This window comes from Choloepus didactylus, chromosome X (assembly GCF_015220235.1).
Source record: "Choloepus didactylus isolate mChoDid1 chromosome X, mChoDid1.pri, whole genome shotgun sequence".
In the NCBI taxonomy this organism is placed as follows: Eukaryota; Metazoa; Chordata; class Mammalia; order Pilosa; family Megalonychidae; genus Choloepus; species Choloepus didactylus.
Window position 1 is genome coordinate 39,337,909 of NC_051334.1, and position 27,325 is coordinate 39,365,233.

At 47.5% G+C, this 27,325-nt stretch overlaps 2 long non-coding RNA genes across 2 annotated transcripts; one reads left to right on the forward strand and one right to left on the reverse strand.

Moving 5' to 3' along the window:
- Nucleotides 1-564: 564 nt before the first annotated feature.
- LOC119523483 lies at nucleotides 565-19,069 on the reverse strand. The gene is made up of 3 exons (XR_005214633.1): nucleotides 18,914-19,069; nucleotides 14,815-14,946; nucleotides 565-698 (listed from the first exon to the last, which is right to left on the reverse strand). It is a non-coding gene; the product is annotated as an uncharacterized LOC119523483 (long non-coding RNA).
- Nucleotides 6,503-27,316, forward strand: LOC119523484. Its single transcript, XR_005214634.1, has 3 exons — nucleotides 6,503-6,534; nucleotides 26,872-26,907; nucleotides 27,224-27,316. It is a non-coding gene; the product is annotated as an uncharacterized LOC119523484 (long non-coding RNA).
- The last annotated feature ends 9 nt before the right edge of the window (nucleotides 27,317-27,325 follow it).

Here is a 27,325-nt window from a genome sequence, read left to right on the forward strand (position 1 = left end):
AGTTTTGCTCTGTTTTTCACTCGGGGGCTTATTATGCAATGGCTTAAAATATGCAACGGTGAGGCAGATATATATTTATATGAGGATGTTGAAATGACGACTCGTTAATGGAAGCCATCTAATTATGCAATATCTGGGCCCTTTTCAGTTTTTAAAATTATTTTTTACGTGGTTTTAAAGAAGAGAAGATAGTGCCCGTGTGTGTGTGTGTGTGTGTGTGTGTGTGTGTGTGTGTGTGTGTGTGTGTGTGTGTGGCTCTGGGTTTGGCTTTTGTTTTTGTTTTTGTTTAGGGTGTGTGCTTTGTGTGTGTGTGTGTGTGTGTGTGTGTGTGTGTGTGTGTGTGTGTGTGTGTGTGGCTCTGGGTTTGGCTTTTGTTTTTGTTTTTGTTTAGGGTGTGTGCTTTTACTTAATCTCCCAGGCTGTTTAAATGGATTGCAAAGAAGAAGAAGAAGAAAAAAATCCAAAAAGTATATGGCTGTGATTTAACAAGATAATTAGCAGCTGCACTTTATAACAAAATCTAAGGCAATTATCACTTTGGGAGGACCCCAAGGAATCCCAGCTGCCAACATCCTGCTTCCTGCCAGAGGAAATGACATCATAACTGCTCCAGACAAAGGGGAGGTGTTTTCTGGTCACTGTGATGTCACTTGCTCCAGTAGACAGTCCCAGACAGCTGGAAGACAGGTGGCTGCTGCCTAGGACACGAGGGAGGCGGGTGGGTCACAGAAGAAAATCAATTAATTACAGGCCCTAACCCGGTCCCTCCAGACAGCTCCCTTTGGGACCACCAAGAACACAAACATGCCCACCAAGGCTGCTCCCCAAATCTTCACGGTACCTTCTTTAAAGAAGTTGGCTTGTTCCTCTCCTGCTCTCTGAAGCCTCACTTAAAAGCTAAATCCTCATCCAGCTAAACTTCAGCAGCCTATTGGGTCCTGATTGTGATGGAGTTTACCCCTTCACCAAAATGCGTCCCCTCAAAGACGAGAATTGCGAAGTTCCATGGGACAGCAAGTCATTGCAAGCTGAAGAACAAGATGTGTATTTTCACATCAGTTTTGCTTGCAGCTGTCACCATGCACCAAACTATCAGTCTAGGCTCCCGGACAATCTTTTCAATCAGAAGCCAGAGCCCTCTAGCACACAGTATCTTGAAATTCCAGATAGCAAGCTGGAATTTGTCATGGATAGAATGTTATATGTAAAATGGAGCTTAGCCCTCTCTTTCCAGGAGCATAAATTCCAGCAAATGTTGAAGCATGTCATAGGCTAGCCCACAATTGAAAGCACAGTCTTTTGATAGTTGCGAAAGATGGAGAAAGGGGGTCTGATTTCCTTGTAAACTGTAAAAGTCCACAGGCCAGCAGGCTGATTCTGATCACCAACAGCCAAATGAGGCCCTCACACCCCTTCATGAAACTATAAAGCAGCAGCCAAAACTCCGTATGTCACCGTGCCAGATGACATTCTTGGGTGCCTGGGTGGTGATCTGTCCTCTGTCCTTTGATGGATAAACCACAAAAAGATGTGTGTTCTCTCATTCTCTCTCTCTCTCCCTCCCTTTCCCTCCCTCCCCATGAAAACCATCCCTCTCAGGCCCAAGTTAAAAACTAGGGGCAAATAATAGAGTCAGGACATCTTTCATTCCTTCTCGCAACCTTGGCTAGAAGGCTTCTGGGTCCCACAGGAAATGAAATGAGACTTGAACAGCCCCCAAGAAAGTCACCGTCTCCGGGGCCTCACCCAAAGATGAGGGACTCTGAACTGGGCCGAGTTCTGCAGCTGGGGAGGGGGTGGGGGAGATCTAAGTGTCGCCCACACAGCAGCTCCTCTGGCCCAATGCCGTTCTCAGCCTTCTAGAAAACTTCCTGCTGCCTTTATGGAAAACAGGTGTCCAAGTCTTCCTACAGGGGCTGTTCCCGCCGCTTATCGCTGCTTAACAAAACACCCCAAGGACAACCATTTTAGTACATGCGTGGATTCTGTGGGTCAGAAATTCACGCGGGGCCCAGCAGGGGCGGTTTGCTGATCTTTCCTCCATAACGTCTGGGGTATCAGCTGGGAAGACTGGAATGGGTGGGGGGCAACTTGATGGCTGGGGGCTGGAATCAACCGGAAGCTCCCTCATGTACACATCTGGCATTGGGCTGCAGAGACTCAAAGGCTGGGCTCAGCTGGGACCGTTGACGGGCAGGCCTGCAGGCGGGCACTCCATGTGGCACTTGTACTTCCTCGTAGCCTGGCAGTCGGCAGTCAGACTTTTTCACATGGCAGCTTGGCACTCTTTTAAGTGTGAGCGTTCCAGCAAGCAAGGAGGGAGCTGCATGGCATTTTATGACCTAGCCTTGGAAGTCGTGCAGCATGGCTCTCATGGTATTCTACTGGTTGAAGCAATCACCAGCTCGCCCAGATTCAAGGGGAGGGGCCATGGACCCCACCTCTCGAGTGGAAGAGTGCCCAAGAATCGGCTGCCATGTTTTAAGACCACCATGGGCCTGACTCCTATACCATGCCCATGTTTCACCTTCAGCCAGGCTCAAACCCTGGGGCAACGTTTTTTACATCAGTATTACTGACATTAGATCAGTGCTTGGGATGGGGAGGAGAATGGGGGAATGCAGGGGGTGGGGGTGGGGAGGGACAAAACTTTGACTTGCCTTTTTTTAGGCAATTGATTCTGTTGATTTAATTCTATTCTCTCATTTCTGAGCACCTCTAAAGGTCCTTCTGACCTTCCCCCCTTGTTGATTCCTCCCCAAATAAGTGGGAAAGGAGGAGCCACGTGACAACCGTATTCTGAGTGCAGAAAATGTAGCCACCATTTGCAGAGTGTGGGGAGAGAGGCAGGAGGCTTGTCTGGAGAAAGGTGGTTTCTTGGTGGGTCAGGGGTTGGGGGGCAATTTAGACGGGAGATGCCATGATCAAGTAGACAGTACAAAACCATCTTCCTTCCTTCAGGACCCTCAAACCTCAAAGGCAGGCTGCTTCCACCCTCTGTACTCTATCCCCAGGTTTCATCCCAAGAAGGGAAGTGTTCTAACAGAAAGTGATAGAGCACCTGAGATTATGGCTAGAGTTCTTAGCAGGGCAGGATTCTGGGGCGTTGCTTTTCTGCTCCAGTCCCAAGGATGCACCTGCTAACCTGCCTGGGCCTCTGAAAAAGCACCCAGCATTTATGCAGACCCTTCCAGGTGCTGAGTTAGTTCTAAGAGGAGAGGGGTACTGAGTCAAGGCTGGAAGGGAGCTACTGGTCCTCATTTTCCAGCTGAGAGAACTGAAGCTCAGAAGAGCTGTGACTGGCCCAGGGTCACCAGCATGTTAGTGGCTGAGCTGGAACTGCGCTGTTATCCTCTGTTGTCACCCTGCCCTCTGGCCCCGGGGCGTTTTCCACCGCCAGCTGACTGCCAGGGGTTACACACAGGGGAAAGCCACTAATCGGTGGGCGTTTTGGCCAGCTCAGCCAACCGCCCTTGGCCTCCGGGCAGCTCTGTGCCTGCTGGGAGCGCCCTGGCCACCCCCAGCCCTCCGCGGAGGCCCCCCCAGGCTGCCAGGGCCACGTCACCTCAGCCTGCGGTCTGCCCAGCTAATGGCAGCGGCTGCGAGCGGAGCGAAGGCGCGGTAATTACAGCATCCAGGAATCACAAATGGATCGGCCAAGATGACAGTAGACGCATTAGACCTGGCACGGCTGCCTCTGGAGAGGTCGCTGGGAGAAGGCCGGGGCAGGGGCCGAGGGACAGGAGACAGACGCGCCTCTGTCTCACCCGAGCCACCCCCCACCCCGCTCCGTTCCCAGCCAGGGCTGCAATGACAATGTTTAGGATTCACAAGCCCCTCGCAGAAACCGCGTCGGCCGCCAGCCCCGTGTGTGTCAGCGAAGATAACAGATGTCTTTCACGGGGAAGTAATTGCTTGAAACACAACTGGACAAACCCCCAGGAGGTTGCATTAGAGCAAGGGAGTCTGGCTTTGGGGGACGGGGGCGGGGTGGGGGTGACCCTGGATGCCTCCCCCTCCCCAATTCCCATGATCCTTTGACATCCTAATGAGCTGTGCTGGCCTCACCTTGTGCAGCCCCCAGCTCCGTGGAAGATAATTATTATGTCACTGGTGCCCACCAGTCTCCACCCTCCGGGTCCCCAGCAAGCCTGGTTGGGGGCGATGGGGTGGGGCTTCCTGGATGGAATTTCTTGCTGGAGGAACTCCCCCCAGAAGCCACAGGGGGTCTCAGGAAGGAAGAACTGAAAGAAGGACAAGATCGCGGGTAAATGACCGTCTTCCGAAGCCTGAGAAATGGGTCCGAAGCTGAACCGCTGCCTTTGGCCGCAGCTGGCACCAGTAAATGTCACTGTAGGAAAGGAGGGGCCCGTTGCGGGGGGATGGGTGCTGTCTGCGGCCCGTGCTGGTAAAAATAGAGCTCGCCTGTGTTCCCACTGCCAAGTCGCCAAGCCCGGTGATTTATAAGGCTGGGAGCAGACGTGTGTGTAAATGTTTTTGCGTGCGAGATGTGTAGCCAACCGCGGGCTGGCTTTTTCAAACTTACAAGGGGAGCGCGGAGGAGGGAGGGAAGAGGGGGGTAGAGAGAGAGAGAGAGAGAGAAGGCAGCCAGGGTGGGAAGCACATGGGCCACTTTTATGTAACACTCCTCTGATACACACCGCAGTGGGGATTTATGCTCTCTTTGAAGTAAATTGCATCCTGGTGCACCATAGCATGAAAGTTAAGATTTACCATGGCTGAGACCTCCGAGACCCTGCTGGAAGCTAGAATAATTAGCACAGCATTTGGCTGCCTCTCCTCCCGCTCTGCAGGCGGTGACAGGAGTGGCACTAATAGATCTTCCAGGTCCGGGCCCCGTGTGTTTGTCATGGAGTCCTTGGTGGCTGTAGGCAGACAGGACCCTGGTCAGCATGGGGAAATGGAACTGGGGGTGGGATGGGGGGAGGGGTGGGATCTGCCCCATTGCCGGGGACAGTGGGACAGTGACAAACGGGCTCACCCCCACGGGCCTTAGGCACTCCTTGTCAAAAGGAGGGGCTGGGCCAGAAAGAGGGATTTGGAAAGCCACAAGCACGCCGTGGAGCTTGTTTATAAAACAGATTCCCGTGCCAGACTCCAGGCTTGCTACAGGTGGGCATCCTGGGGCACCTGGCCAGTTCGGGGGTCCCCTGATTGACTCAGCCGCCATATTCAATAGTTCTCAGAAGGCACTGCCCAGCACCCACCCCACAAAGCCTCCCATCTTTTCTCCCTCCCCTCCCCCTCCTACAGGTGCCTTCCCTGGGTCCTTTCCCCCAGGGCTCCACACTCTCAAAATGCTGAGAAGTAAACATGATCAACAAATCCTCAGCCCTACCGGGAGAGTCCTAACAGCTGCCTGGTCACCCCAGCTCTGCCTTTAACCAGCTGTGTGACCTTGGGCAAGTCTCTGCCCCCCTCTGGACCTCAACTTCCTTTTGTGTGTGATGATGGGGTTGGATTTTCACCAAATGGTTTTGAAGGGCCTCTGTTAACATTCCGGGCTGTATCTGACCCTCCCCCTCCCAGGGACACTTTCACGGGGCTCTAAGGAGTCATTAAAGCCTAGAAGTAATGTCCTGTTTAGGGAGCCCAGGCATCCTGATGGGCTGGCGGTGTGGGGGAGGGGGCTGGCGGCCCGGCTTCCCTGTACCAGTTTTAAGTGCCTCCTCCTCCAGGGCTCTGCTGAGGTTGCGATAACGTCATATGATCAGTTAACTCTCTCACACAGCAGAGCAGCTTTCCAGGATCCCTAGAGACCCCATTTCATAATAATAAGAAGAAAGCAATGCCAGGCAGCATTTTCCAAAGCCCTCATTAGACTCTCGCAAGGTTCTCTTAAGACGGTTAATTGTCCCCATTTTGCATCCAAGGAAACCGAGTCTTTGGGAAATTGGCAGAAGTGAGTCAGCAGGGTGTGGTGGAAACACAGATTTTGAAATTCAAGCCACGTGAGCGCAAATCTCAACTCAGTCCAGCACGAGCTGGGTGAGCTAGTGTAAATGAGAAACTCTTGAGGCCTCGGTTTTATCATCTGAAAAATGGGCACAAAGTCAACCTAACCAAGTTGTTGGGAGGGTCTAAATGAGATCGCCCATGTGAAAGAGGGTCCCAGGGCCACCTCCTCGTAGGTGGAGCTAGTGATCAGGGGTTCCCAGGGACCCAGAAGTGCTCATCCAGTAAAGGGAGAGCTTGGCATCAGCCTCAGGCCGCCAGCTGCAAGCTGCTTTTGCCTCTCAGAACTTGCATGGTGCCTGGCACAGGCCAGGCCTAGTAAATATTTGCAGAACCAAATTAAAAACACAGAGGCCTCACTGTGAAACAGCATTGGGAAGTGAGTAGAGAGGCGGGTCAAGATGGCAGACTGGTGAGCTGTATGTTTTAGTTACTCCTCCAGGAAAGTAGGTAGAAAGCCAGGAACTGCGTGGACTGGACACCACAGAGCAATCTGACTTTGGGCATACTTCATACAACACTCATGAAAACGTGGAACTGCTGAGATCAGCGAAATCTGTAAGTTTTTGCGGCCAGGGGACCCGCGCCCCTCCCTGCCAGGCTCAGTCCCGGGGGAGGAGGGGCTGTCAGCTCCGGGAAGGAGAAGGGAGAACTGCAGTGGCTGCCGTTATCAGAAACTCATTCTACTGATTCAAACTCCAACCATAGATAGACTGAGACCAGACACCAGAGAATCTGAGAGCAGCCAGCCCAGCAGAGAGGAGACAGGCATAGAAAAACAACAACACGAAAAACTCCAAAATAAAAGCGGAGGATTTTTGGAGTTCTGGTGAACATAGAAAGGGGAAGGGCCCTGAGGCGCATATGCAAATCCCGAAGAAAAGCTGATCTCTCTGCCCTGTGGACCTTTCCTTAATGGCCCTGGTTGCTTTGTCTCTTAGCATTTCAATAACCCATTAGATCTCTGAGGAGGGCCCGTTTTTTTTTTTTTTTTTTTTAATCCTTTTTTCTTTTTCTAAAACAATTACTCTAAGAAGCCCAATACAGAAAGCTTCAAAGACTTGCTATTTGGGCAGGTCAAGTCAAGAGCAGAACTAGGAGAGCTCTGAGACAAAACGCAATAATCCAGTGGCTGAGAAAATTCACTAAACACCACAACTTCCCAAGAAAAGGGGAGTGTCCGCTCACAGCCATCATCCTGGTGGACAGGAAACACTCCTGCCCATCGCCAGCCCCATAGCCCAGAACTGCCCCAGACAACCCAGTGTGACGGAAGTGCTTCAAATAACAGGCACACACCACAAAACTGGGCGTGGACATTAGCCTTCCCTGCAACCTCAGCTGATTGTCCCAGAGTTGGGAAGGTAGAGCAGTGTGAATTAACAAAGCCCCATTCAGCCATCTTTCCAGCAGACTGGGAGCCTCCCTACACAGCCCGGGGTGCACGGCCTGGAAGAGGGGCCCACTTGCAAGTCTCAGGAGCCATACGCCAATACCAAGGACTTGTGGGTCAGTGGCAGAGACAAACTGTGGCAGGACTGAACTGAAGGATTAGACTATTGCAGCAGCTTTAAAACTCTAGGATCACCAGGGAGATTTGATTGTTAGAGCCACCCCCCCCTCCCTGACTGCCCAGAAACACGCCCCGTACACAGGGCAGGCAACACCAACTACACACGCAAGCTTGGTACACCAATTGGACCCCACAAGACTCACTCCCCCACTCACCAAAAAGGCTAAGCAGGGGAGAACTGGCTTGTGGAGAACAGGTGGTTCGTGGACGCCACCTGCTGGTTAGTTAGAGAAAGTGTACTCCACGAAGCAGTAGATCTGATAAATTAGAGATAAGGACTTCAATTGGTCTACAAATCCTAAAAGAACCCTATCAAGTTCAGCAAATGCCACGAGGCCAAAAACAACAGAAAATTATAAAGCATATGAAAAAACCAGACGATTTGGATAACCCAAGCCCAAGCACCCAAATCAAAAGACCAGAAGAGACACAGCACCTAGAGCAGCTACTCAAAGAACTAAAGATGAACAATGAGACCATAGTACGGGATATGAAGGAAATCAAGAAGACCCTAGAAGAGCATAAAGAAGACATTGCAAGACTAAATAAAAAAATGGATGATCTTACGGAAATTAAAGAAACTGTTGACCAAATTAAAAAGATTCTGGACACTCATAGTACAAGACTAGAGGAAGTTGAACAACGAATCAGTGACCTGGAAGATGACAGAATGGAAAATGAAAGCATAAAAGAAAGAATGGGGAAAAAAATTGAAAAACTCGAAATGGACCTCAGGGATATGATAGATAATATGAAACTCCGAATATAAGACTCATTGGTGTCCCAGAAGGGGAAGAAAAGGGTAAAGGTCTAGGAAGAGTATTCAAAGAAATTGTTGGGGAAAACTTCCCAAATCTTCTAAACAACATAAATACACAAATCATAAATGCTCAGCGAACTCCAAATAGAATAAATCCAAAAAAACCCACTCCAAGACATATACTGATCACACTGTCAAACATAGAAGAGAAGGAGCAAGTTCTGAAAGCAGCAAGAGAAAAGCAATTCACCACATACAAAGGAAACAGCATAAGACTAAGTAGTGACTACTCAGCAGCCACCATGGAGGCAAGAAGGCAATGGCACGATATATTTAAAATTCTGAGAGAGAGGAATTTCCAGCCAAGAATACTTTATCCAGCAAAGCTCTCCTTCAAATTTGAGGGAGAGCTTAAATTTTTCACAGACAAAGAAATGCTGAGAGAATTTGCTAACAAGAGACCTGCCCTACTGGAGATACTAAAGGGAGCCCTACAGACAGAGAAACAAAGACAGGACAGAGAGACTTGGAGAAAGGTTCAGTACTAAAAAGATTCGGTATGGGTACAATAAAGGATATTAATAGAGAGAGGGAAAAATATGGCAAACATAAACCAAAGGATAAGATGGCCGATTCAAGAAATGCCTTCACGGTTTTAACGTTGAATGTAAATGGATTAAACTCCCCAATTAAAAGATATAGATTCGCAGAATGGATCAAAAAAAATGAACCATCAATATGTTGCATACAAGAGACTCATCTTAGACACAGGGACACAAAGAAACTGAAAGTGAAAGGATGGAAAAAAATATTTCATGCAAGCTACAGCCAAAAGAAAGCAGGTGTAGCAATATTAATCTCAGATAAAATAGACTTCAAATGCAGGGATGTTTTGAGAGACAAAGAAGGCCACTACATACTAATAAAAGGGGCAATTCAGCAAGAAGAAATAACAATCGTAAATGTCTATGCACCCAATCAAGGTGCCACAAAATATATGAGAGAAACACTGGCAAAACTAAAGGAAGCAATTGATGTTTCCACAATAATTGTGGGAGACTTCAACACATCACTCTCTCCTATAGATAGATCAACCAGACAGAAGACCAATAAGGAAATTGAAAACCTAAACAATCTGATAAATGAATTAGATTTAACAGACATATACAGGACATTACATCCCAAATCACCAGGATACACATACTTTTCTAGTGCTCATGGAACTTTCTCCAGAATAGATCATATGCTGGGACATAAAACAAGCCTCAATAAATTTAAAAAGATTGAAATTATTCAAAGCACATTCTCTGACCACAATGGAATACAATTAGAAGTCAATAACCATCAGAGACTTAGAAAATTCACAAATACCTGGAGGTTAAACAACACACTCCTAAACAATCAGTGGGTTAAAGAAGAAATAGCAAGAGAAATTGCTAAATATATAGAGACGAATGAAAATGAGAACACAACATACCAAAACCTATGGGATGCAGCAAAAGCAGTGCTAAGGGGGAAATTTATAGCACTAAACGCATATATTAAAAAGGAAGAAAGAGCCAAAATCAAAGAACTAATGGATCAACTGAAGAAGCTAGAAAATGAACAGCAAACCAATCCTAAACCAAGTAGAAGAAAAGAAATAACAAGGATTAAAGCAGAAATAAATGACATAGAGAACAAAAAAACAATAGAGAGGATAAATATCACCAAAAGTTGGTTCTTTGAGAAGATCAACAAGATTGACAAGCCCCTAGCTAGACTGACAAAATCAAAAAGAGAGAAGACCCATATAAACAAAATAATGAATAAAAAAGGTGACATAATTGCAGATCCTGAAGAAATTAAAAAAATTATAAGAGGATATTATGAACAACTGTATGGCAACAAACTGGATAATGTAGAAGAAATGGACAATTTCCTGGAAACATATGAACAACCTAGACTGACCAGAGAAGAAATAGAAGACCTCAACCAACCCATCACAAGCAAAGAGATCCAATCAGTCATCAAAAATCTTCCCACAAATAAATGCCCAGGGCCAGATGGCTTCACAGGGGAATTCTACCAAACTTTCCAGAAAGAACTGACACCAATCTTACTCAAACTCTTTCAAAACATTGAAAAAAATGGAACACTACCTAACTCATTTTATGAAGCTAACATCAATCTAATACCAAAACCAGGCAAAGATGCTACAAAAAAGGAAAACTACCAGCCAATCTCCCTAATGAATATAGATGCAAAAATCCTCAACAAAATACTTGCAAATCGAATCCAAACACACATTAAAAAAATCATACACCATGACCAAGTGGGGTTCATTCCAGGCATGCAAGGATGGTTCAACATAAGAAAAACAATCAATGTATTACAACACATTAAATACTCGAAAGGGAAAAATCAATTGATCATCTCAATAGATGCTGAAAAAGCATTTGACAAAATCCAATATCCCTTTTTGATAAAAACACTTCAAAAGGTAGGAATTGAAGGAAACTTCCTCAACATGATAAAGAGCATATATGAAAAACCCACAGCCAGCATAGTACTCAATGGAGAGAGACTGAAAGCCTTCCCTCTAAGATCAGGAACAAGACAAGGATGCCCGCTGTCACCACTGTTATTCAACATTGTGCTGGAAGTGCTAGCCAGGGCAATCCGGCAAGACAAAGAAATAAAAGGCATCCAAATTGGAAAAGAAGAAGTAAAACTGTCATTGTTTGCAGATGATATGATCTTATATCTAGAAAACCCTGAGAAATCGACGACACAGCTACTAGAGCTAATAAACAAATTTAGCAAAGTAGCGGGATAGAAGGTTAATGCACATAAGTCAGTAATGTTTCTATATGCTAGAAATGAACAAACTGAAGAGACACTCAAGAAAAAGATACCATTTTCAATAGCAACTAAAAAAATCAAGTACCTAGGAATAAACTTAACCAAAGATGTAAAAGACCTATACAAAGAAAACTACATAACTCTACTAAAAGAAATAGAAGGGGACCTTAAAAGATGGAAAAATATTCCATGTTCATGGATAGGAAGACTAAATGTCATTAAGATGTCAATTCTACCCAAACTCATCTACAGATTCAATGCAATCCCAATCAAAATTCCAACAACCTACTTTGCAGACTTGGAAAAGCTAGTTATCCAATTTATTTGGAAAGGGAAGATGCCTCGAATTGCTAAAGACACTCTAAAAAAGAAAAACGAAGTGGGAGGACTTACACTCCCTGACTTTGAAGCTTATTATAAAGCCACAGTTACCAAAACAGCATGGTACTGGCACAAAGATAGACATATAGATCAATGGAATCGAATTGAGAATTCGGAGATAGACCCTCAGATCTATGGCCGACTGATCTTTGATAAGGCCCCCAAAGTCACTGAACTGAGTCATAATGGTCTTTTCAACAAATGGGGCTGGGAGAGTTGGATATCCATATCCAAAAGAATGAAAGAGGACCCCTACCTCACCCCCTACACAAAAATTAACTCAAAATGGACCAAAGATCTCAATATAAAAGAAAGTACCATAAAACTCCTAGAAGATAATGTAGGAAAACATCTTCAAGACCTTGTATTAGGCGGCCACTTCCTAGACTTTACACCCAAAGCACAAGCAACAAAAGAGAAAATAGATAAATGGGAACTCCTCAAGCTTAGAAGTTTCTGCACCTCAAAGGAATTTCTCAAAAGGTAAAGAGACAGCCAACTCAATGGGAAAAAATTTTTGGAAACCATGTATCTGACAAAAGACTGATATCTTGCATATATAAAGAAATCCTACAACTCAATGACAATAGTACAGTCGGCCCAATTATAAAATGGGCAAAAGATATGAAAAGACAGTTCTCTGAAGAGGAAATACAAATGGCCAAGAAACACATGAAAAAATGTTCAGCTTCACTAGCTATTAGAGAGATGCAAATTAAGACCACAATGAGATACCATCTAACACCGGTTAGAATGGCTGCCATTAAACAAACAGGAAACTACAAATGCTGGAGGGGATGTGGAGAAATTGGAACTCTTATTCACTGTTGGTGGGACTGTATAATGGTTCAGCCACTCTGGAAGTCAGTCTGGCAGTTCCTTAGAAAACTAGATATAGAGCTACCATTCGACCCAGCGATTGCACTTCTCGGTATATACCCGAAAGATCGGAAAGCAGTGACACGAACAGATATCTGCACGCCAATGTTCATAGCAGCATTATTCACAATTGCCAAAAGATGGAAACAACCCAAGTGTCCTTCAACAGATGAGTGGATAAATAAAATGTGGTATATACACACGATGGAATACTACGCGGCAGTAAGAAGGAACGATCTCGTCAAACATATGACAACATGGATGAACCTTGAAGACATAATGCTAAGCGAAATAAGCCAGGCACAAAAAGAGAAATATTATATACTACCACTAATGTGAACTTTGAAAAATATAAAACAAATGGCTTATAATGTAGAATGTAGGGGAACTAGCAATAGAGAGCAATTAAGGAAGGGGGAACAATAATCCAAGAAGAACAGATAAGCTATTTAACGTTCTGGGGATGCCCAGGAATGACTATGGTCTGTTAATTTCTGATGGATATAGTAGGAGGAAGTTCACAGAAATGTTGCTATATTAGGTAACTTTCTTGGGGTAAAGTAGGAACATGTTGGAAGTTAAGCAGTTATCTTAGGTTAGTTGTCTTTTTCTTACTCCCTTGTTATGGTCTCTTTGAAATGTTCTTTTATTGTATGTTTGTTTTCTTTTTAACTTTTTTTTCATGCAGTTGATTTAAAAAAGAAGGGAAAGTTAAAAAAAAAAAAAACAAGGAAAATAAAAAGATGTAGTGCCCCCTTGAGGAGCCTGTGGAGAATGCAGGGGTATTCGCCTACCCCACCTCCATGGTTGCTAACATGACCACAGACATAGGGGACTGGTGGTTTGATGGGTTGAGCCCTCTACCATAGGTTTTACCCTTGGGAAGACGGTTGCTGCAAAGGAGAGGCTAGGCCTCCCTATGGTTGTGCCTAAGAGCCTCCTCCCGAATGCCTCTTTGTTGCTCAGATGTGGCCCTCTCTCTCTGGCTAAGCCAACTTGAAAGGTGAAATCACTGCCCTCCCCACTACGTGGGATCAGACACCCAGGGGAGTGAATCTCCCTGGCAACGTGGAATATGACTCCCGGGGAGGAATGTAGACCTGGCATCGTGGGACGGAGAACATCTTCTTGACCAAAAGGGGGATGTGAAAGGAAATGAAATAAGCTTCAGAGGCAGAGAGAATCCAAAAGGAGCCGAGAGGTCACTCTGGTGGGCACTCTTACGCACACTTTAGACAACCCTTTTTAGGTTCTAAAGAATTGGGGTAGCTGGTGGTGGATACCTGAAACTATCAAACTACAACCCAGAACCCATGAATCTCGAAGACAGTTGTATAAAAATGTAGCTTATGAGGGGTGACAAGGGGATTGGGAAAGCCATAAGGACCACACTCCACTTTGTCTAGTTTATGGATGGATGAGTAGAAAAATAGGGGAAGGAAACAAACAGACAAAGGTACCCAGTGTTCTTTTTTACTTCAATTGCTCTTTTTCACTCTAATTATTATTCTTGTTATTCTTGTGTGTGTGCTAATGAAGGTGTCAGGGATTGATTTGGGTGATGAATGTACAACTATGTAATGGTACTGTGAACAATCGAAAGTACGATTTGTTTTGTATGACTGCGTGGTATATGAATATATCTCAATAAAATGAAAAAAAAAAAAAAAAAAAGAAACAGCATTGGGTAAGTATCAGACAAAGCAGTGAAGGTCCGGAAGGCTCTCTGAAGGGAAGCCAGTGGCGGCCAGTAGTGTGGAGATAGTTTAGGAAAAGGAGAGAACCAAGTTACAAAAAAAAAAAAAAAGCTGGGGCTGCCAGGTCTGGATCCCCAGTTGGAGGCTGGGTAGCAGAATCAGAAGTGGGGCTGAGGTTCTTAGTGGACCAATCCCCAAAAAGCCCTGAGCAATCTCTTGGATCCGTCATCCAAGATGGGCGGCTTGGGAAAAATCTGTTCCAGGAAGTGGAAATAGCAGCCGAAACTGCCAAATGGGCTTCCTGAGCCTACTGTCTTCCCTCTCCTCTCCCTCCCCCCACCCCACCCTAAATTCCCACCTGCCTTGCAGAAGTGGCCTGGGAGGGAGAAGATTTAGTGGACGCTCTCTCCAGTGTCAATCTTAGGCCCAGGAGGATGGGGGTCTCAGAGTCACCCCAGAAAATTACCAAACTCTCCCCCCAACCCTCACTCTAGGTTCTCTGGCCTCAGGTCTCTGAGCTGAAAGTGAGGGCCTAGCCCAAACCCCCCCAGCATTGTTCCCTAAGTGCTCCCTAAGACCTGCCTTCTGCTCTGGGGAGGGGCGGGGCCAGTGAGGAAAAGCCCCACCCCCACCCCCCCACCCCACCCCACTCCACCCACTCCACCACCCCCCCCATGGGGCCTGAGGCGCCCACATATAATTACCTCTTGCACTCTGGAGGCACCTCCCTTCCTTGAGGTCATAGCCAGGCCAGGTGACGCAGACACTGAGCAGACGGACCAGCAGAACACCCAGACTTCTTGGTCTCCCTTCAATGATCAGCAATGGATGGATGGCTGGATGGACAGATGGACCGAGTTCCTAGCCCCTTCTGGCTTCTTGCTCGGGAGTCTCACAGTTCTTAGAATCGGGAGGGTTTCCAAGTGTCCCGCTTTCTTTCTCCCAACTCTGAGTTTAAAACACTCCCTTTTCTCTGCTCCTCAGGAGACAACAAACAGCAGGGTGGCCTGCTGTAGGAAATTGTCACGTTTCATTAACTGCCATTCCACACATACGACATCACAGAAAGAGGGAGGGCTTGGAGGCAGATGGACCCAGGTTGGAAAGCCAGACCCAACACTGGGCTGTGTGACCTTGGGCAACCTACGAAACCTCTCTGAATCTGTTTCCTCCTCCTAAAAATGGCACTCAAGACCTTTACCTCTCAGACGTGCCGAGGAAAAAACGAGCTCCTTTCCAAAGAGTGGCTGGCATGTGGTAGATCTTTTCTTTTCTTTCTAAGGAAGTGAAGTAGAGGTGGTGGGAAATAGCTTGTTCTTTGGCGTCTAAACAGGTCTGGGTTGGAATCTGCTTAACCACTCACCGTGGGGTCATGAGTCAAGGTAGTGAATTCCAAGCCTCAGTCTCCCCATCTGTGAAAGGGGAGGTGCTGAATAAATGGTAACCATTGTTACCTCTTGTGAAAGGCAGTGGGGAAACTGAGGCCCAGGTGACCTGAACGGACAGTGAAACAGTTTGGGGGCTCTAGACTCCAGCATGGACAGCAAGCCAGGCCAAGGCACCACCAGAGGAGTCCTTAACCAACCAAGCCTCGTCCCTGCCCATCAGACCTGTGGAAACAGAATCTTTCAGGCTTCCTGGTGATTCGAATTTGGCCTGACCTCTGGCTGGAGCTCACAGAAAAGGGAGGGGGACAGGGACCCAAACACTCATTTTTGTCCAGCTTCCTGAACAGGACCCGAGACCCCGTCTCCCAGCCCAGCAAGGTAATCAAGAACACTGGGGCCACATGGCCTGGCTAAGAACCCCGTTTCCACCCAGGGACCCCCTCCAGGTCCCCGCAATGGGAATAATAACAGTGTCTGCCTCAAAGGGTGGTGACAGTGAGACAGTGCCTGGCACGTACAAAGTCCCCAATCAATGTTAGCTGCGATTACTATCCGCTCTTTGCTATATAGAGCTTTGATCTCTTGGAGACCCATTAATCGCACAGCCCCTTCTTCAAGGGATTTAAAAAAAAAAAACAGCAAATGAAATTCTACATGAAATCATCGCTGTAATATTTCTGTTGCCAGAACTAATCATTAGGAGAGGGGGCAGGAAAAACCTGGCAGTGATAGCCCTGGCCCACTCAGAATGAAGGAACACTAATAGAGCAGCTACCCAAATAATAACTGGGAAGAGGGGGAGTCAGGGGTGTAGGGGAAGGGGCCTGTCAGGCAGGAACCCCCATGAGATAAAGGGGTCTCTCCGGAGGCCCAGCGGGGAGAGGGCACAGAGCCAGCGTGAGCTCTGGGGAGGGGGAGGGGCTCCCAGGGACCCCAGAGGCATAGGGCCTAGCGTAGAATATTCTACCCCTTGCCCACCAGTGACCCCGCCATCCAGTCAGTCTCTGGTTCGGAGTCCCCCTCCTTCAGGAGAACCGGAGGAATACTGGGGCTCATGTCACCTGAACCAGCCCCCCTTCTCCATGGAGCGACTGACCAAGGAGCTGCCCTATCCATGATGCTGGCCGCCAGAGACAGCGGACACTGATTTTGTGCCCCCTCTGCCTCTCTTTGGTCCTCCCCCAGCCCCTTTTGGGGCATCGATTTTGACTGAAGAGTGATAAGGGGCTTGGCCCAGGTCATGGCATTGAAAGCTGTATGAAGTGGGGCTGGTGGAGGCCAAGGTTGGGTGCAGGCCTCCACCCTCAGCTGATCTGGGGATAGACTTACATGATTTCGTGTAGCAAAAGGGTTCCATGACTTCAAACTCAAGAATGTGTACAGCCTCAGAGTAGAGGGGATCAAGTCACCCCCTTCCCTGCTGACACCGCTGTCCTCAGAGGGGCCAAGGACAGGCAAGGGAAGCTGGCTTGGCCCTGGCCTTGGATCCGGAAGGAGAGGGCCAAGTCTAGAGGGCCGCGGGTGACACGGTTTATCCCCCAGCAAGGGCTGGCTGGACACAATGCCTTGGCCCAATGTCTGCCTTCAGGAGCCAAACCCAACAGTCTCCTCGGCTTCCTGGCTGGTGCCAGCACACTCTCTGCCAGGGGAGGTGACCGGCAGGCTCCAGGCGCTCCAGGAGGCTGTCTCATTGCTCCCCGTGGGGCAGCTGGAAGGCACGTTCTGGGCTCAGGCTTGGCAAGACTCGGTGGGCCAGACATCCTACGGGCCGTGATGGGCAACAAAGAGTGGAGGAGCAGGGCAGCCCTGCAAAGTGCGGGGCCTGGCTGAGCCCACCCCGTGGCCGTCTGGAAGTGGTGTGAGCAGCCATGCCCTCACCCACTCTCTGAGGTCTCCAGGGACCCCCCTCTAGAGTCACAGGGGTGGAAGAGTGTTAGTGTTTTAGGCACACCAAAGCTAGAAGACAGGGATGGGGGTTTCCTTGAAGGAGGAAAAAAGGCTCTGGAAAGGATGGTCAAGGAACTCATAGCCTATTTTATACTTTTGTGTCCAGCTGGCACATGGGGTACTAATTTGAGCTCCTTGGTGTAGCAGTCAAGGCCCTCTGAGTTAGGGCCCCTGCCTGCTGGCTCTTCCACTACAGCATACAGCTTCTCCCTGCCCCCCAAATTTTTAACTATATACATATATTTTTTCCCCTTTCTTTGACATCTTCAGCCTTAGGAATGAAAAGCTAATGTTGCAGAAAAAATGTTTGGCCTAATCCACTAAAGCTGAGAATACACAAACCCTTAGTTTACATATATCTACCAGAAGGCATGTACTAGAACATTCCATAGCAAAGCTAACCTACCCCAAAGTCCACCAAAAGTGGTATGGATAAATACATGGTGAAACAGCCACACAATGGAATGCTACTCCGTAATGAGCATGAACAAACTAACTACACGCTACAAGATGGAAAATCCCTGCCATCATGACATTGCATGAAAGAAGCCAGATCCAAAAGAGCACACGTGGTATGATCCCATTTACATAAGGTTCAGAAGTAGGCAAAGCTACTCTGTGGTGTCGTCAGGCTACCACACATGGGGGAAGCCGTGACTGGGAGAGGGCATGAGGGGTCTTCTGCAAGGGGCTAGTCATGTTCCGGGTTCTGACCCAGGTGCTCTTACATGGGTGCTTTCGGTTTGTAAAAACGTACCAAGCTGTATGCTTAGGATACGTGCAAGTCTCTGAATGTAGGTTATACTTCAATAAAAAGTTCCTTTTTTAAAAAGTGCTAATGTCGCCTAATGGCCTAAATTCTATGAATATGCAATAAACTTGCAGCATGAGAATTTTGTCCTGCAATTTGCCGCTGACTCTGAGTTCGGGAGGTGTCAGGGTAACAAAGCACCTCAGGGGGAGTGTTTGACAGGAAGCATTAGCTGCCCCCCAGGAGCCTCAAAAACCTGATGGGCTTTCTCCTGCTTCAAATTAAAAACCTGCCCACAAAGCTGCCAAGGAAGGGAGAATGCCTCCACGACCCTCATTTTGCAACGTTAGTAACTGTGGGGGTTGAGCACAGCAGGTCATGGGACTTGTCTACAACTGCTGGCTGGACACTGGCTTCCCGTTTCTGGATCACGAGGCTACAGCTTATTTATCTTTACACGATAACCCCACCACCTCCACTCCCCGCCACTCCCACGCACGCAGCCTTACCCATTACCCACAAAGGCATGCCAACGTCTGCTGCTTAACGAAACGAATGGTTGCCTCTGGCTCTGGAAAGGGTAATAGCAATACCTAACTTTGACTTTGCCCTTACTGTGTGCCCAGAACATATTAAATGCTTTCTACACTGTTTTAGTTTCCTTGTTGCTAAAGCAAATAGCATGCAATGGAGCTGCATTGAACAATGGGAATTTACCAGCTCACGGTTTCGAGGCTAGGAGACGTCCAAAATCGAGGCGTCAGCAATGCGATGCTTCCTCCCAGAAGACTGTGCTGTTCTGGGGCTGACTGCTGGTGATCCTTGGTCCTGGGTTCCTCTGTCACATGGCCATGCACATGGCGGCCTCTCCTGACTTCTCCCATCTCTTCCCAGTTCCGCTGACTTCCAGGTTCTGGCTGCTCCCTCTATATGACTTTCTCTCTCTGACCTTCCCTATAAAGCCTTCAAAAATAGGATTAAATCAGAATCCCACCCTGATTCAGCTGGGCCACACCTTAACTGAAGTAACCTCACCAAACGTCCAATTTACAAGGGTTCATACCCATAGGAATGGATTAAGTTTGAGAATACGTTTCTCTGGGGTACATAGCTCCAAACCACCACATACACATTATTTCATTCAATCTTCACAACTGCCCTGTGGGATAAGGGCTGGGATTACTCCCGTTTTACAGATGAGGCTGGAAGGGGTTAAGATGCAGTGATATGTGGCAGAGCTGGGATCACATCCAGGTAGGGCATTTATTTCATTCACAGCCTGTGTGCTTTGCTTCTAGGCTTTAGTGCCTTGGAAACCATGCTGTCCTTAAGCCCCCACCTTTACAAATACAGCCACCAGGTAGAGTGGCCAGATTTAGCAAACAAAAATAGAATTAAATTTGAATTTCAGGTAAACAGTGAATAATTGTTTAGTATAAGTATGTCCCTGCAGTCTTTGGGATATACTTATGCTAAAGAAAAAAAAACAAGTTACTTGTCTTTTATCTGAAATTCAACTTTAATGGGACACCCTATATTTTATCTGGCATCCCTACCACTGGGGTTCAAGGAAGTTAAGTAACATGAAGACACATGGATGGTTTGTCAGAGTCAGTGGCCTGGGTTCAGGGTCCCCCACTCCTCATTTGGTGTTCTTTCCACCTGCTGCAGCTCCTCCTTGAACCTCCTCACACTCTGTGTATTTACAACCAAACCCATTGCTTTCCCCCATACTAGCAGCCCTCCCCAGTTCTGGTGACTGCCAATGATGTCAACCACTCACCACATCCTGAGGCTACCACCATCACTTCCTATATCTGAAGACCTCTGGCCCCTGGTGTCCACCAGCATCTGGAATTTTAGTGCATGGTGCCTGGGGACACTGGCTGACCTTGGAAATGCTCAAGTCTTCTCATCCCAATGAGATTGCAAACTCCACAATGTCAGGGACTGCATCTCACATTGCATCCCATATTTCCCATGCCGTGCTAAGACAGGCTTGCTGTGCTCAGGCCCCTCGAGGTTCTCAGCTGGGGCCGCTTCAGCCCCACCCTCAGGCTCAGCCCAACACTGGGCTGTGGGGACATGGACCCCTCCTCAGGAGAAACCTAGGGGCTCCTGAAATCAAAGCATGGGGTTTCAGCTTTGCCACAGCTTCCTCTTCCCAGTTGTCTCTTGCTGCATAACAAGCCACACCAAAACTTGGAGGCATCAAACAGTAACTGCCATTTATTTTGCTCACAAGTCTGCACTTCGGGCAGGTCTTGGTGGGGAAGACTTGTCTCTGCTCCATGTGGCATCATCCAGAGCAGTACGACCCGGCTGGGAGATTCACTTCTAAGACGGTTCAATCACATGGCTGGCAAGTTGGTTCTGGTTTTTAGCTGGGAGCTCAGCCAGGCTGGGAGCCCGGGGTCTTGGTTCCCTCCACTTGAGCCTCTGTGCATATTCTGGGCCAACTTGCAACATGGCAGCTGGATTCCAAGGATGAGCATCCCAAGAGAGAGCCAGGCAGAAGCTGAATCCCCTTTTATGATCCAGCCTCAGGAGTCACATAGCATCACTTCCGCCATATTTTTTCAGTTGAGGCAGTCACAACGACCCACCCAGGTTCAAGGGGAGGGGATGTAGACTTTATCTCTTGATGGGGAGTGTTGAGGTTCTGGAAGAGCATGTGGGACTGGAAATATTGTGGCTATTTTTAGAAAATACAACCGACTGTCCAAGGCATATTTCTTGGGACCAAACTTGAACCATCTAACCCAGGCCAAATTAAGACCTTTGCAGACCCTTAGCTTTGAAAATGTTGTGGCACAGCTGTCCCCAGGTGTTGACTAGGCGCTCAAGAAATTATTTGTTGAAAAATTTAAAATCCAAGGCAACTGCTAAACAGCACATGCAGTAGGTTATCTTTTAGATAAAAACCCATTCATAAAAACAAAAGTATGTATTTCTGTGGACATATATGCATGCGGACATGCATTAAAAAAAAAATCTTGGAGAAGAGGCATCCAAGAAGAGAATAGGGATCATGTCTGGAATAGAGACTTGGATTAGGGGACCCAGGAATAAAAAAAGGGGCCTCTGACTTTATCCACATAGCTTGAATAATTTACAGCAGAAATAAACTCTTGTGTTCACTGGGTAATTAGAAATATAAAGGAAAAAAGTTAGAAAGGGCAGGAAGGAAGGATGGAAGGAAGAGAGAAATATACAAATGCTTTCAGTTGCCATTTGAATAAAAAGCCAACTCCTTATCATGATCCATGTGGAGACTGAATTATTGTGCCTAATTCTCTTCCCTCTCCCTGTGATAGAATCACCCTCCCACGCCCTTGACCTCCTACTTGACCAGGCAGAGTATATTTCCTGCTCCACTGATTTAGGGTTTGGCCCTGTGACTTATTTTGACCAACAGAATGTGGACCAAAGTAAGAGTGGGCCAACTCCAAATCTTGGCCATAAGAGACATTGCTTCCACTTGCCCTCCAGAGTGTACACTCTCAGCCATGGGAAGAGCTTGCCCCAGGAGCTGTTTCTCCTTCAGTCTTGGCCCCGGAATGAGAGAAATGTGGAGCCAACCTAAGCCCAGCCCGAAGCCAGGAGCCCAGCCTTGGTCTGCAGAGTCCCAGCTGAGCCCGACTGAACTACAGGCAGTCGGAAGGCCTGAGTGTGAAATCAATGCCTGCTGAGATTTGGGGGGATGCTTGTTAAGTGGCATTAATGCAGCAGAATACTGACTGATGTTGTCTTTAAGACCCTGAGGAATCTGGCCCTTGATGGCCATTCCAACCCCATCTCCCTCTGCACTGCCTCAGTTGATCACCCAATTCTAGCCACTCTGGCCTTTTTGAGTGCCCCAAAGTTTTACGGGCTTCTCATGAAAGGTTTGTCCTTCCGGAACTATTTTCTACCCTTATTCAAGCTAATGTGGTGGTTGTTACTATGGCTCTTCCAAGAGGAGGTTGGTCTGTTTGTCTTCACTGCCCCTTTGCTAATTTTCATAATTCATGTCTTAGGGGGATCTCATCTAAACCCCCACTACTCCCTAATGCAAATTGGCTTTCCCTTTGTTTGGCCCTTGGATAACAGCCCTTAACGCAAATGATAATTTACATCTCTGTGATTATCGGACTCTTGTCTCCTCCTCCACTATACTGTAAGCTCCATGAGGACAGGGACCCTGCCCATTTTGTTCCTCAATATATATCCTCACTGGTAACCATCATGGTGCCTGGGACATAGTATTCTGGTGAATAAAAGAATAAGTCTGAGTGCTAGCGATAATGTGACAGAAGTGAGAAGGGGGCCTCCTTCCCAGTGGGGGCAGGCTGCAGCGGAGAAAGTGGGATTTAACCCAAACCCTAAGGTATGGCTAGAACTTAGTATGAGCAAAGACATGGCCATGACTCTGGGTGACAGCTGGGCTAGATCACAGGGCCTTCCTATCCATCTGTGGAGCGCCATCTTTATTCAGCCAGTGGGGAGCTGTGGATGGGTTTTGAGCAAAAAGAGGAAGTAGTAAAGAGTTTGAAGACATCTCTTCTGGAAGATGTCAATGGCAGGAAAGCCGGTAGGCTGGGTGTGAGGTGAGGAGGGCATGGAAGATGAGGGAAGAAATACCACTAAACAAAAACTCTCCTGACTTGGAAGTCAATGCAGAGTAGCTCTCGCGCTAAAGGAGCTTGATAAATATTCGTTCTCAACAGTGACTGGATATGGTGGAATAACGTCCATGTTTGCACCCCAAATGACTGGGGGGAAATGGTGTGTAATTCCTAAGAGATGGGGGGAAGATGGGAGAATGGGCTAGTTTGAACAGGGAGGAGAGGAAGTATAATTTCACCTGTTGAGTTCGATGTGAGCAGAGGGTGCCCAGGAGGCACTTTAGAGATGAGTACCGGTTTAGGGTGAACATCTAGAGAAAATGCCCTAGTTTGAGTTTCCCCAGAAGCAGACTCGAGGACAAGGATTTGTGTGCTGATAGTTCACAGGGAGGTAGAAACACTGGTAGAGGAGTGAGGAAGTGAGACCAGGCAGAGAAGGAAGCCAAAGAAGTGGGCAACTGGAGCTCTATCTTGTTGGGGATCTCTGGGAGACGATGGAGAAAACACCTCACCTCAGAGCTATCCCACAGGAATGGCAGGGAGCTGGGGTATTTATATATTGACTTCTATCTCTCATTGGTGGAGGTCTGCCCTGGAGGTAGTTGGGGGAGAAGGGCATTTATTCTTTGGCACTCCCAGGCTGCTGTGCTACCCAGGCAGACTGAGAAGGTTCTGGTGACCAAAGAAAGCCCTCAAGCAAGAAGACATAGGTTCTGGCTGTTGGAAAGCAGGTGGCCATGCATGGAAATGGAATGGAAGCGGTAGGTTTTTAGACCCTGATATGTACCAGGCATACCCCTAGATAGTTACAAATATGATCATGTTCCATCTTCACAAAGACCATATTAAAGGCGAGGACACAGTCTCAGAGTAGGTATGGAACAGCTGTAAGTGACAGATCCCTGATCCCCACTTTGCCAGAGGGGACCAGGTAAGAAGGCAAGGGTGTCTGCAGGGCACCGATGGGGTTTGGAGACTTCCAGCCCCGGGAGCCCACTGTAGCAGGGGGGCAATGAAGACAAAGAGACCAACCTCCTCTCAGAAGAGCCGTAGTAATGACCGCCATATTTAACTCCCCAAACATGATAGCAAAACTAAGATTCAGAAGGAAATGAAGCATCTCAGTAGGACCGGTGTAGACAAGAGATGGGGAATCTATTAAACAGCGCCTGACCCTGAAGATGAAAACATCCCCTGAAGGACTTCATTTTGCGGGGTTCGCCTAGGGGACACCCCACTGACAGCCAACCTGCACCGTTCATCTCACCCCTGGGAAGACAAGAGAAAAAAACTGAAGGACCAGTTATTGCAAACGGAACACTGGGCTTTCTCAGCCACCTCAAGGACAAAAATAAAGGAAATTAATTTATCGATGTCATGTGAAGGCAAAGAATTGTGTTTTTTGAAAAATGGTAGCAAATGGCTGGGAAAATATGGACCGAAAAAAATTGAAAAGCTCAGTTAATGCTAAACAAATTATTAATCATTAACGGCAGTTGGCAAACAGGCCTGTGCAGGCAGATGAAAGGAAATGGGGTTGAGAAGGCTGTGGAAAGAGGAGGCAATCAACTGTCTTCAAGGAGGTGTGAGGTTATTAGTTATTTTCCTGTAATTTGGTGATTATTAGTGAGGCAGGGGAGGGGGGTGTGTAAAGAGGGAAGGGTGATCCTATCAGACTTACCTGGTGATCTGTAGCAAATCTTTCAGAGTGATCTATCTCATGCTCACTTTGGGGTCTGACATCTGTTGTCTTACTGTCTTGTCCAAACTCCCATTTTCAAATGCTGAAAGCAGGCCTCACCAGACTTCCCCTTCCGTCAACTTCCGCGAAAAACAAAGAGCTGGCAGAAAGTTCTTCCTCTGTCGTGGTCCCTCTGAGGAGCACTCAGGCGAGAGTGTTGAGCCCCTGAGAAAGAGACCTGGCTGGCTTCTTTCATGGTTGTCCCCAGTGCTTCATGCACAGTATCCGCCCCTAACCGGAAGGACCCCTTCTAGGCATTTCCTCCAAGCCAGATAGACTGCTAAAGGGACTGCGGCCTCTCGCCTAGATGGGAATTTGTAAAAGGGAAAATACCCATCCAGGGGCAGCAGGAGATTGGCCATTGACCTCCTGAGGAAAAAAAAAAAATGTTAGTCCTTTCAACCCCAAGAAGTAGAAGCAGCTAGCTCGGAGCACTCTACGCTGCCACTGGCTGCTGAGTTTACAGCAGATGCCCTGGCTGCCGTGGCTGCCATGGCTGCTGGGGCAAACTGGAGCTCCCTCGGGAAGGGCTGCTTTGGAAGATGCCCACCCGACTGACCTTGTCCTGGGCCCTGGGTGATTTATGGCCACCTCCACACGCACACACTCACTCATCCTGTCCACAGACCGAATCTGGGCTAAAGCCCATAAAATAGGCAACAGCTATTGGCAAATTCATTAATTAGGATTCTGTTTGTACTTTTATTGTGAAGGAAAATCATTTGTCAGCTTAAAGTCAGACCCAGCGCCTGATGAGAACTGTTGTTCTAAGAAGGTATCGACGGATGGCCCTATGTGGTGTTCCCTCCCTCTCTCCATCTCTGCCAACCCACCTCACCCTAACCTCAGTCAGAGAGAAGCTCCTGGCCCTCCCCCATTAAACAGGGCCTGTGTGGCAGCTTATGGGAGCTGCCTTCCCAAAAGGCCTAGCTCCATCCCTTCTTCCCTGCCAACCGAACCCTGATTTTGTTCAGGGTGAGGGCAGCCACCTGTGACCAAACCCCCTCCTGACTCCAGAGGGTGAGCCTTCATCAGTCAGAGCTAGCCATGGTCATTCCATTTCCTGTCCCAGCGACACAATTCCGACCAATGAGGTGTGAGAGGAAGTTGGCTGGGGCCCTCTCAAAAGGATACAAGGAAGGGGCGCTGTCTCGTCAAGCCTTGGAACTTGGGTGGGGCGGCAACAAACGAGGAGGTGAGCCGGGGGTCGCTGTCAACGGGCTGAGGATGGCAGAGCAGAAGTGGGGAAAGTACCTGGGCCCTTGGTGGCACCAAAGAGCACTGAATGGCCCAAGCCCTAGATGGCCCTGCCTCCAACCTTCTTGGTTACAGGAGATAATAATCTCCCTCTTGTCTATATCATTCCAGGCTGGATATTTGTTATTAGAGCCGAAAGCGTGTAATATAGCTGCAAGCCTCCTGCTACATTTTAACTGACTAAAACTAAAACCACCTGCAAATGCCCATTCTAAGAGATGGCAAGGCCCCATCTCTAGATATTGCCAAGATCCCAGCCACCCTGTCTTGGCTGGGAGAGAAACCAAGGCCTTCCTGCGAACCCCTTACTTACCCCCTCAGCCCATCTTGCTATCACTGGTGGAAAGACCGTGCCCACCCCACCCCCAAAAATTTTTTTTCAGAAAGATTTAGGGGAAAGCATAGAGAGACAATATACACATACACAAAGTCTCATACACACACACACACACACACACACACACACACAATGATCCTGTGTGCAGATACCTCTTCCAGGGATTTCGAGATTGTTGTAGTAAACTGAGGCACAGTTCACCTGTTGAAAACCACAAGGCCAAGATCATACCTCTGGGCAGTGGGCCGAGTCTTCTGGAAATTGTAAAGTCCCTCCTGGTATCCTCAGACACAGAACCAACAAGGCAGGCCAGCTGGGCAACAACCCAGGGTGCCAGTCTATTAGAGGGTCCAAAATACCACTGGAATAAATAGAAATGCCCATGCCAGTTGACTCGAGTTTCCACACGCTCCCACCAGAGTAAACAGCAGCCTTATATGGGCATTTTAAAAACACTCCTGGCTGGCACTGACCCCTCCCTTGGGGTATTTTTGCAAGGCACACATAGAGTTACAATCAGCTGAAATTCTGAAACCAAATAAAGCCTGGTGTCCTTTTCCTATTTGCCACAGACAATGATTCACTTTATCATATAATTTGTATAATTGAACCCCCCCCTAAAAATTATCTGCCTCAAGAAATTGTCAAAGAAATTTGATGTAAGGAAAAGAACTAGCCAAATTATAAACATTTAATCATTTTTTTTTTTGTTTTGTTTTGTTTTGTTTTTCAGACCATTCGCTTTTCTTTAGCCAGAGGAGGCCAATGAGTGAGTAAATCTGTCTGTGGATAAAATGTTTCAATGAATAAGTTTGGCAGAGTCTGCTTTTTGCCCCCAGTAGCCTTTCTCCCTTTCTTCTATGCAAAGAGACTCAGCAATTTTGTCTGGGCACATGGCTGCCCCGAACAAAGTTAACTTTCCCAGGTTCTCTTGCTGTTAGGAGTGACCATGTGAGTAAGTTCTGGCCAGTGAGATATAATAGAACTATCATGATACAGTTCTGGGAGACTTCCTTTAAAAATAACTGGTGGGAACCTTCTGCTGCTTCTTTATCCTTTCCTCCTTTCTGCTGGCTGGAATGCAGACACACTGACTGGAGCTCTGGCAGCCACCTTGGACCATGAGGTGACTTTGGGAATGGAGGCCAAGTCTGGCAGAACAACATGACAGAAGTAGCCTGGATCTC